Genomic DNA, 11,061 nt, shown 5'->3' on the forward strand with positions numbered 1-11,061 from the left:
TTTGGAAATAATGCAGACTTTGTGCCTTCGAGCTCTAGGGCAATGTAGCACACTCAGAGCAGAAGTTCTGCTTCAGCAAGATCAGGCCTGAAAAGAAACTGCGTTTCACAGGCCTTTGTAAGAGATGTTCCCGGTAGGCTGTAAGAGCACTGTGCAGAGCGAGCTGTTTCTTAGCTTCCCAAAGAGCTGGAAGCAAGATGCTTTGGGGCCTCTCTCCCCCGTTGGATACAAGGCAGGGCCTTGTGCGTTGAAGCTCTAGGGCAATGAACAACACCCAGAGAATAAGTTCTACTTCAGCCAGATCAGGCCTGCAAAGGAACTGCGTTTCACAGGCCTTTGTAAGAGATGTTCTCGGTAGGCTGTAAGAGCACTGTGCAGAGCGAGTTGTTTATTAGCATCCCAAAGAGCTGGAAGCAAGATACTTTGGGGCCTCTCTTCCCCTTTGTAAACAAGGCTGGGCTTTGTGACTTTCAGCTCTATGGCAATTTAGCACACCCAGAGCAGAAGTTCTACTTCAGCCAGATCAGGCCTGAAAAGAAACTGCGTTTCACAGGCCTTTGTAAGAGATGTTCCCGGTAGACTTTAAGAGCGCTGTGCAGACCGAGTTGTTTCTTAGCTTCCCAAAGAGATGGAAGCAAGATGCTTTGGGGCGTATCACCGTGTTTGGAAATGATTCAGCACTTTGTGCCTTGGAGCTCTAGGGCAATGTAGCACACCCAGAGCAGAAGTTCTACTTCAGCCAGATCAGGCCTGCAAAGAAACTGCGTTTCACAGGCCTTTGTAAGAGATATTCCCGGTAGGCTGTAAGAGCTCTGTGCAGAGCGAGTTGTTTCTTAGCTTCCCAAAGAGCTGAAAGCAAGATGATTTGGGGCCTCCCTCCCCCTTTGGATACAAGACTGGGCTTTGTGCCTTCAAGCTCTAGGGCAATAAAGAACACCCACAGCAGAAGTTCTACTTCAGCCAGATCAGGACTGCAAAGGAAGTGCGTTTCACAGGCCTTTGTAGGAGATGTTCCCGGTAGGCTGTAAGAGCACTCTGTAGAGCGAATTGTTTCTTAGCTTCCCAAAGAGCTGGAAACAAGATGCTTTGGGGCGTATCTCCGTCTTTGGAAATGATTCAGCACTTTGGGCCTTGGAGCTTAGGGCAATGTAGCACACCCACAGCAGAAGTTCTACTTCAGCCAGATCAGGCCTACAAAGCAACTGCGTTTAACACGCCTTTGTAAGAGATGTTTCTGGTAGGCTGTAAGAGCACTGTGCAGAGCGAGCTGATTCTTAGCTTCCCAAAGAGCTGGAAGCAAGATGCTTTGGGGCCTCTCTCCCCCGTTGGATACAAGGCAGGGCCTTGTGCGTTGAAGCTCTAGGGCAATGAACCACACCCAGAGAATAAGTTCTACTTCAGCCAGATGAGGCCTGCAAAGGAACTGCATTTCACAGGCCTTTGTAAGAGATGTTCTCGGTAGGCTGTAAGAGCACTGTGCTGAGCGAGTTGTGTCTTAGCTTCCGAAAGGGCTGGAAGCAAGATGCTTTGGGGCCTATCTTCCACTCTGGAAACAAGGGAGGGCTTTGTGCCGTACAGCTCTAGGGCAATGTAGCACACTCAGAGCAGAAGTTCTGCTTCAGCAAGATCAGGCCTGAAAAGAAACTGCGTTTCACAGGCCTTTGTAAGAGATGTTCCCGGTAGGCTGTAAGAGCACTGTGCAGAGCGAGCTGTTTCTTAGCTTCCCAAAGAGCTGGAAGCAAGATGCTTTGGGGCCTCTCTCCCCCGTTGGATACAAGGCAGGGACTTGTGCGTTGAAGCTCTAGGGCAATGAACAACACCCAGAGAATAAGTTCTACTTCAGCCAGATCAGGCCTGCAAAGGAACTGCGTTTCACAGGCCTTTGTAAGAGATGTTCTAGGTAGGCTGTAAGAGCACTGTGCAGAGCGAATTGTTTATTAGCTTCCCAAAGAGCTGGAAGCAAGATGCTTTTGGCCCAACTTGCCCTTTGGAAAGAAGACTGCACGTTGTGCCTTTCAGCTCTCAGGCAATGTAGCACACCCAGAGCAGAAGTTCTACTTCAGCCAGACCAGGCCTGCAAAGAAACTGCGTTTCACAGGCCTTTGTAGGAGATGTTCCCGGTAGGCTGTAAGAGCACTCTGTAGAGCGAGTTGTTTCTTAGCTTCCCAAAGAGCTGGAAACAAGATGCTTTGGGGCGTATCTCCGTCTTTGGAAATGATTCAGCACTTTGTGCCTTGGAGCTTAGGGCAATGTAGCACACCCACAGCAGAAGTTCTACTTCAGCCAGATCAGGCCTGCAAAGAAACTGCGTTTCACAGGCCTTTGTAAGAGATGTTCCCGGTAGACTGTAAGAGCACTGTGCAGAGCAACTTGTTTCTTAGCTTCCCGAAGAGCTGGAAGCAAGATTCTTTAGTGCCTCTCTCGAGTTTGGATACAGGGCAGGGCCTTGTGCATGGAAGCTCTAGGGCAATGTACAACACCTAGAGCATAAGTTCTACTTCAGGCAGATCAGGCCTGCAAAGAAACTGAGTTTCACAGGCCTTTTAAGAGATGTTCCCTGTAGGCTGTAAGAGCACTGAGCAGAGCGGTTTGTTTCTTAGCTTCCCAAAGAGCTGGAAGCAAGATGCTTTGGATCCCAACTCGTCCTTTGGATAGAAGCCTGCACATTGTGCCTTTCACCTCTAGGGCAATGTAGCACACCCAGAGTAGAAGTTCTACTTCAGCCCGATCAGGCCTGCAAAGAAACTGTGTGTCACAGGCCTTTGTAAGAGATGTACCCGGTAGGCTGTAAGAGCACTGTGCAGAGCGAGTTGTTTCTTAGCTTCCCAAAGAGCTGGAAACAAGATGCTTTGGGGCCTCTCTCCGTCTTTGGAAATAATGCAGCACTTTGTGCCTTCGAGCTCTAGGGCAATGTAGCACACTCAGAGCAGAAGTTCTGCTTCAGCAGGATCAGGCCTGCAAAGAAACTGCGTTTCACAGGCCTTTGTAAGAGATGTTCCCGGTAGACTGTAAGAGCACTGTGCAGAGCGACTTGTTTCTTAGCTTCCCGAAGAGCTGGAAGCAAGATTCTTTAGTGCTTCTCTCCAGTTTCGATACAAGGCAGGGCCTTGTGCATGGAAGCTCTAGGGCAATGTACAACACCTAGAGCATAAGTTCTACTTCAGGCAGATCAGGCCTGCAAAGGAACTGCGTTTCACAGGCCTTTGTAAGAGATGTTCTCGGTAGGCTGTAAGAGCACTGTGCAGAGCGAGTTGTGTCTTAGCTTCTCAAAGAGCTGGAAGCAAGACGCTTTGGGGCCTCACTCCCCCTTTGGATACAAGACTCGGCTTTGTGCCTTGAAGCTCTAGGGCAATGTAGAACACCCACAGCAGAAGTTCTACTTCAGCCAGATCAGGCCTGCAAAGAAACTGCGTTTCACAGGCCTTTGTAGGAGATGTGCCCGGTAGGCTGTGAGAGCACTGTGTAGAGCGAGTTGTTTCTTAGCTTCCCAAAGAGCTGGAAGCAAGATGCTTTGGGGCGTATCTCCGTCTTTGGAAATGATTCAGCACTTTGAGCCTTGGAGATTAGGGCAATGTAGCACACCCACAGCAGAAGTTCTACTTCAGCCAGATCAGGCCTGCAAAGAAACTGCGTTTCACAGGCCTTTGTAAGAGATGTTCCCGGTGGACTGTAAGAGCACTGTGCAGAGCGACTTGTTTCTTAGCTTCCCGAAGAGCTGGAAGCAAGATTCTTTAGTGCCTCTCTCGAGTTTGGATACAGGGCAGGGCCTTGTGCATGGAAGCTCTAGGGCAATGTACAACACCTAGAGCATAAGTTCTACTTCAGGCAGATCAGGCCTGCAAAGAAACTGAGTTTCACAGGCCTTTTAAGAGATGTTCCCTGTAGGCTGTAAGAGCACTGAGCAGAGCGGTTTGTTTCTTAGCTTCCCAAAGAGCTGGAAGCAAGATGCTTTGGATCCCAACTCGTCCTTTGGATAGAAGCCTGCACATTGTGCCTTTCACCTCTAGGGCAATGTAGCACACCCAGAGCAGAAGTTCTACTTCAGCCCGATCAGGCCTGCAAAGAAACTGTGTGTCACAGGCCTTTGTAAGAGATGTACCCGGTAGGCTGTAAGAGCACTGTGCAGAGCGAGTTGTTTCTTAGCTTCCCAAAGAGCTGGAAACAAGATGCTTTGGGGCCCCTCTCCGTCTTTGGAAATAATGCAGCACTTTGTGCCTTCGAGCTCTAGGGCAATGTAGCACACTCAGAGCAGAAGTTCTGCTTCAGCAAGATCAGGCCTGCAAAGAAACTGCGTTTCACAGGCCTTTGTAAGAGATGTTCCCGGTAGACTGTAAGAGCACTGTGCAGAGCGACTTGTGTCTTAGCTTCCCGAAGAGCTGGAAGCAAGATTCTTTAGTGCTTCTCTCCAGTTTCAATACAAGGCAGGGCCTTGTGCATGGAAGCTCTAGGGCAATGTACAACACCTAGAGCATAAGTTCTACTTCAGGCAGATCAGGCCTGCAAAGGAACTGCGTTTCACAGGCCTTTGTAAGAGATGTTCTCGGTAGGCTGTAAGAGCACTGTGCAGAGCGAGTTGTGTCTTAGCTTCTCAAAGAGCTGGAAGCAAGACGCTTTGGGGCCTCACTCCCCCTTTGGATACAAGACTCGGCTTTGTGCCTTGAAGCTATAGGGCAATGTAGAACACCCACAGCAGAAGTTCTACTTCAGCCAGATCAGGCCTGCAAAGAAACTGCGTTTCACAGGCCTTTGTAGGAGATGTGCCCGGTAGGCTGTGAGAGCACTGTGTAGAGCGAGTTGTTTCTTAGCTTCCCAAAGAGCTGGAAGCAAGATGCTTTGGGGCGTATCTCCGTCTTTGGAAATGATTCAGCACTTTGGGCCTTGGAGATTAGGGCAATGTAGCACACCCACAGCAGAAGTTCTACTTCAGCCAGATCAGGCCTGCAAAGAAACTGCGTTTCACAGGCCTTTGTAAGAGATGTTCCCGGTAGACTGTAAGAGAACTGTGCAGAGCGATTTGTTTCTTAGCTTCCCAAAGAGCTGGAAGCAAGATGCTTTGGGGCCTCTCTCCGTCTTTTTAAATAATGCAGCACTTTGTGCCTTCGAACTTTAGGGCACTGTAGCACACTCAGAGCAGAAGTTCTGCTTCAGCAAGATCAGGCATGCAAAGAAACTGCGTTTCACAGGCCTTTGTAAGAGATGTTCCCGGTAGGCTGTAAGAGCACTGTGCAGACCGAGTTGTTTCTTAGCTTCCCAAAGAGATGGAAGCAAGATGCTTTGGGGCGTATCACCGTGTTTGGAAATGGTTCAGCACTTTGTGCCTTTGAGCTCTAGGGCAATGTAGCACACCCAGAGCAGAAGTTCTACTTCAGCCAGATCAGGCCTGCAAAGGAACTGCGTTTCACAGGACTTTGTAAGAGATGTTCACAGTAGGCTGTAATACCACTGTTCACAGCGAGTTGTTACTTAGCTTCCCAAAGAGCTGGAAGCAAGAAGCTTTGGGGCCCAACTCGCCCTTTGGAAAGAAGCCTGCACGTAGTGCCTTACAGCTCTAGGGCAATGTAGCACACCCAGAGCAGAAGTTCTACTACAGCCAGATCAGGCCTGCAAAGAAACTGCGTTTCACAGGCCTTTGTAAGAAATGTTCCCGGTAGGCTGTAAGAGCACTGTGCAGAGTGAGTTGTTTCTTAGATTCCCAAAGAGCTGGAGGCAAGATGCTTTGGGCCCTATCTTCCACTCTGGAAACAAGGCAGGGCTTTGTGCCTTGAAGCTCTATGGCAATGTAGCTCTCCCACAGCAGACGTTGTACTTCAGCTAGATAAGGCCTGCAAAGGCATTGCGTTTCACAGGCCTTTGTAAGAGATGTTCCCGGTGCTGTAAGAGCACTGTGCAGAGCGAGTTGTTTCTTAGCTTCCCAAAGACCTGGAAGCAAGATGCTTTGCTGCGTATCTCCGTCTTTGGAAATGATTCAGCACTTTGTGCCTTGGAGCTCTAGGGCAATGTAGCACACCCAGAACAGAGTTTCTACTTCACCCAGATCAGTCCTGCAAAGCAACTGTGTTTCAAAGCCCTTTGTAAGACATGTTCCCGATATGGTGTAATAGTACTGTGCACAGTGAGTTGTTTCTTAGCGTTCCAAAGAGCTGGAAGCAAGATGCTTTAGGGCCTTTCTCCAGTTTGGATACAAGGCAGGGCCTCGAGCCTTGAAGCTCTATGGCAATGTAGCTCTCCCACAGCAGACGTTGTACTTCAGCTAGATAAGGCCTGCAAAGGCATTGCGTTTCACAGGCCTTTGTAAGAGATGTTCCCGGTGCTGTAAGAGCACTGTGCAGAGCGAGTTGTTTCTTAGCTTCCCAAAGAGCTGGAAACAAGATACTTTGGGGCCTCTCTCCGTCTTTGGAAATAATGCAGCACTTTGTGCTTTGGAGCTCTAGGGCAATGTAGCACACTCAGAGCAGAAGTTCTACTTCAGCCAGATCAGGCCTGCAAAGGAACTGCGTTTCACAGGCCTTTGTAAGAGATGTTCTCGGTAGGCTGTAAGAGCAGTGTGCAGACCGAGTTGTTTCTTAGCTTCCCGAAGATTTGGAAGCAAGATGCTTTAGGGCCTCTCTCCAGTTTGGATACAAGGCAGGGCCTTGTGCCTGTAAGCTCTAGGTCAATGTACAACACCTAGAGCAGAAGTTCTACTTCAGCCAGATCACGCCTGCAAAGGAACTGCGTTTCACAGGCCTTTGTAAGAGATGTTCCCGGTAGGCTGTAAGAGCACTTTCCAGAGCGAGTTGTTTCTTAGCTTCCCAAAGAGCTGGAAGCAAGATGCTTTTGGCCCAACTTGCCCTTTGGAAAGAAGAGTGCACGTTGTGCCTTTCAGCTCTCAGGCAATGTAGCACACCCAGAGCAGAAGTTCTACTGCAGCCACATCAGGCCTGCAAAGAAACTGCGTGTCGCAGGCCTTTGTAAGAGATGTTCCCGGTAGGTTGTAAGAGCACTGTGCAGACCGAGTTGTTTCTTAGCTTCCCGAAGAGCTGGAAGAAAGATGCTTTAGGGCCTCTCTCCAGTTTGGATACAAGGCAGGGCCTTGTGCATGGAAGCTCTAGGGCTATGTACAACACCTAGAGCATAAGTTCTACTTCAGGCAGATCAGGCCTGCAAAGGAACTGCGTTTCACAGGCCTTTGTAAGAGATGTTCTCGGTAGGCTGTAAGAGCACTGTGCAGAGCGAGTTGTTTCATAGCTTCCCAAAGAGCTGGAAGTAAGATGCTTTGGGGCGTAACACCGTGTTTGGAAATGATAGAGCACTTTGTGCCTTGGAACTTTAGGGCAATGTAGCACACCCAGAGCAGAAATTCTACTTCAGCCAGATCAGGCCTTCAAAGGAACTGCGTTTCACAGGACTTTGTAAGAGATGTTCACAGTAGGCTGTAATACCACTGTGCACAGCGAGTTGTTTCTTAGCTTCCCAAAGAGCTGGAAGCAAGATGCTTTGGGGTCCAACTCGACCTTTGGAAAGAAGGCTGCACGTAGTGCCTTACAGCTCTAGGGCAATGTAGCACACCCACAGCAGAAGTTCTAATTCAGCCAGATCAGGCCTGCAAAGAAACTGCGTTTCACAGGCCTTTGTAAGAGATATTCCCGGTAGGCTGTAAGAGCTCTGTGCAGAGCGAGTTGTTTCTTAGCTTCCCAAAGAGCTGGAAGCAAGATGATTTGGGGCCTCCCTCCCCCTTTTTATACAAGACTGGTCTTTGTGCCTTGAAGCTCTAGGGCAATGAAGAACACCCACAACAGCAGTTCTACTTCATCAAGATCACGCCTGCAAAGAAATTGCATTTCACAGGCCTTTGTAAGAGATGTTCCCGGTAGGCTGTAAGAGCAATGACCACAGCGAGTTGCTTCTTAGCTTCCCATAGAGCTGGAAGCAAGATACTTTGGGGCCTCTCTCCGTCTTTGGAAATAATGCAGCACTTTGTGAATTGGAGCTCTAGGGCAATGTAGCACACTCAGAGCAGAAGTTCTACTTCAGCCAGATCAGGCCTGCAAAGGAACTGTGTTTCAGAGGCCTTTGTAAGAGATGTTCTCGGTAGGTTGTAAGAGCAGTGTGCACAGCGAGTTGTTTCTTAGCTTCCCAAAGAGCTGGAAGCAAGATGCTTTGGGGCCTCCCTCCCTCTTTGGATACAAGACGGGGCTTTGTGCCTTGAAGCTCTAGGGCAATGTAGAACACCCTCAGCAGAAGTTCTACATCAGCCAGATCACGCCTGCAAAGAAACTGAGTTTCACAGGCCTTTTTAAGAGCTTTTCCCGGTAGGCAGTAAGAGCACTGAGAAGTGGGAGTTTTTTCATAGCTTCCCAAAGAGCTGGAAGCAAGATGATTTGGGGCCCAACTCGCCCTTTGGAAGGAAGACTGCAGGTTGTGCCTTTCAGCTCGAGGCAATGTAGCACTCCCAGTGCAGAAGTTCTACTGCAGCCAGATCAGGCCTGCAAAGAAACTGCGTGTCGCAGACCTTTGTAAGAGATGTTCCCGGTAGGCTGTAAGAGCACTGTGCACAGCGAGTTGTTTCTTAGCTTCCCAAAGAGTTGGAAGCAAGATGCTTTGGGGCCCAACTCGCCCTTTGGAAAGAAGACTGCACGTTGTGCCTTGGAGCTCTAGGGCAATGTAGCACACCCAAAGCAGAAGTTCTACTTCAGCCAGATCAGGCCTGCAAAGAAACTGCGTTTCACAGGCCTTAGTAAGAGATGTTCCCGGTTGGCTGTAAGAGCACTGTGCAGAATGAGTTGTTTCTTAGCTTCCCAAAGAGCTGGAAGCAAGATGCTTTGGGGCCCAACTCGCCCTTTGGAAAGAAGCCTGCACGTTGTGCGTTTCAGCTCTAGGGCAATGTAGCACACCCAGAGCAGAAGTTCTACTTCAGCCAGATCAGGCCTGCAAAGAAACTGCGTGTCGCAGACCTTTGTAAGAGATGTTCCCGGTAGGCTGTAAGAGCACTGTGCAGAGCGAGTTGTTTCTTAGCTTCCCAAAGAGCTGGAAACAAGATACTTTGGGGCCTCTCTCCGTCTTTGGAAATAATGCAGCACTTTGTGCTTTGGAGCTCTAGGGCAATGTAGCACACTCAGAGCAGAAGTTCTACTTCAGCCAGATCAGGCCTGCAAAGGAACTGCGTTTCACAGGCCTTTGTAAGAGATGTTGTCGGTAGGCTGTAAGAGCAGTGTGCAGACCGAGTTGTTTCTTAGCTTCCCGAAGATTTGGAAGCAAGATGCTTTAGGGCCTCTCTCCAGTTTGGATACAAGGCAGGGCCTTGTGCCTGTAAGCTCTAGGTCAATGTACAACACCTAGAGCAGAAGTTCTACTTCAGCCAGATCACGCCTGCAAAGGAACTGCGTTTCACAGGCCTTTGTAAGAGATGTTCCCGGTAGGCTGTAAGAGCACTTTCCAGAGCGAGTTGTTTCTTAGCTTCCCAAAGAGCTGGAAGCAAGATGATTTTGGCCCAACTTGCCCTTTGGAAAGAAGAGTGCACGTTGTGCCTTTCAGCTCTCAGGCAATGTAGCACACCCAGAGCAGAAGTTCTACTGCAGCCACATCAGGCCTGCAAAGAAACTGCGTGTCGCAGGCCTTTGTAAGAGATGTTCCCGGTAGGTTGTAAGAGCACTGTGCAGACCGAGTTGTTTCTTAGCTTCCCGAAGAGCTGGAGGAAAGATGCTTTAGGGCCTCTCTCCAGTTTGGATACAAGGCAGGGCCTTGTGCATGGAAGCTGTAGGGCTATGTACAACACCTAGAGAATAAGTTCTACTTCAGGCAGATCAGGCCTGCAAAGGAACTGCGTTTCACAGGCCTTTGTAAGAGATGTTCTCGGTAGGCTGTAAGAGCACTGTGCAGAGCGAGTTGTTTCATAGCTTCCCAAAGAGCTGGAAGTAAGATGCTTTGGGGCGTAACACCGTGTTTGGAAATGATAGAGCACTTTGTGCCTTGGAACTTTAGGGCAATGTAGCACACCCAGAGCAGAAATTCTACTTCAGCCAGATCAGGCCTTCAAAGGAACTGCGTTTCACAGGACTTTGTAAGAGATGTTCACAGTAGGCTGTAATACCACTGTGCACAGCGAGTTGTTTCTTAGCTTCCCAAAGAGCTGGAAGCAAGATGCTTTGGGGTCCAACTCGACCTTTGGAAAGAAGGCTGCACGTAGTGCCTTACAGCTCTAGGGCAATGTAGCACACCCAGAGAAGTTCTAATTCAGCCAGATCAGGCCTGCAAAGAAACTGCGTTTCACAGTCCTTTGTAAGAGATATTCCCGGTAGGCTGTAAGAGCTCTGTGCAGAGCGAGTTGTTTCTTAGCTTCCCAAAGAGCTGGAAGCAAGATGATTTGGGGCCTCCCTCCCCCTTTTTATACAAGACTGGTCTTTGTGCCTTGAAGCTCTAGGGCAATGAAGAACACCCACAACAGCAGTTCTACTTCATCCAGATCACGCCTGCAAAGAAATTGCATTTCACAGGCCTTTGTAAGAGATGTTCCCGGTAGGCTGTAAGAGCAATGACCACAGCGAGTTGCTTCTTAGCTTCCCATAGAGCTGGAAGCAAGATACTTTGGGGCCTCTCTCCGTCTTTGGAAATAATGCAGCACTTTGTGAATTGGAGCTCTAGGGCAATGTAGCACACTCAGAGCAGAAGTTCTACTTCAGCCAGATCAGGCCTGCAAAGGAACTGTGTTTCAGAGGCCTTTGTAAGAGATGTTCTCGGTAGGTTGTAAGAGCAGTGTGCACAGCGAGTTGTTTCTTAGCTTCCCAAAGAGCTGGAAGCAAGATGCTTTGGGGCCTCCCTCCCTCTTTGGATACAAGACTGGGCTTTGTGCCTTGAAGCTCTAGGGCAATGTAGAACACCCTCAGCAGAAGTTCTACATCAGCCAGATCACGCCTGCAAAGAAACTGAGTTTCACAGGCCTTTTTAAGAGCTGTTCCCGGTAGGCTGTAAGAGCACTGAGAAGTGGGAGTTTTTTCATAGCTTCCCAAAGAGCTGGAAGCAAGATGATTTGGGGCCCAACTCGCCCTTTGGAAGGAAGACTGCACGTTGTGCCTTTCAGCTCTA

The sequence above is a fragment of the Equus caballus genome, chromosome 1 (genome assembly GCF_041296265.1).
Source record: "Equus caballus isolate H_3958 breed thoroughbred chromosome 1, TB-T2T, whole genome shotgun sequence".
Lineage (NCBI taxonomy): Eukaryota > Metazoa > Chordata > Mammalia > Perissodactyla > Equidae > Equus > Equus caballus.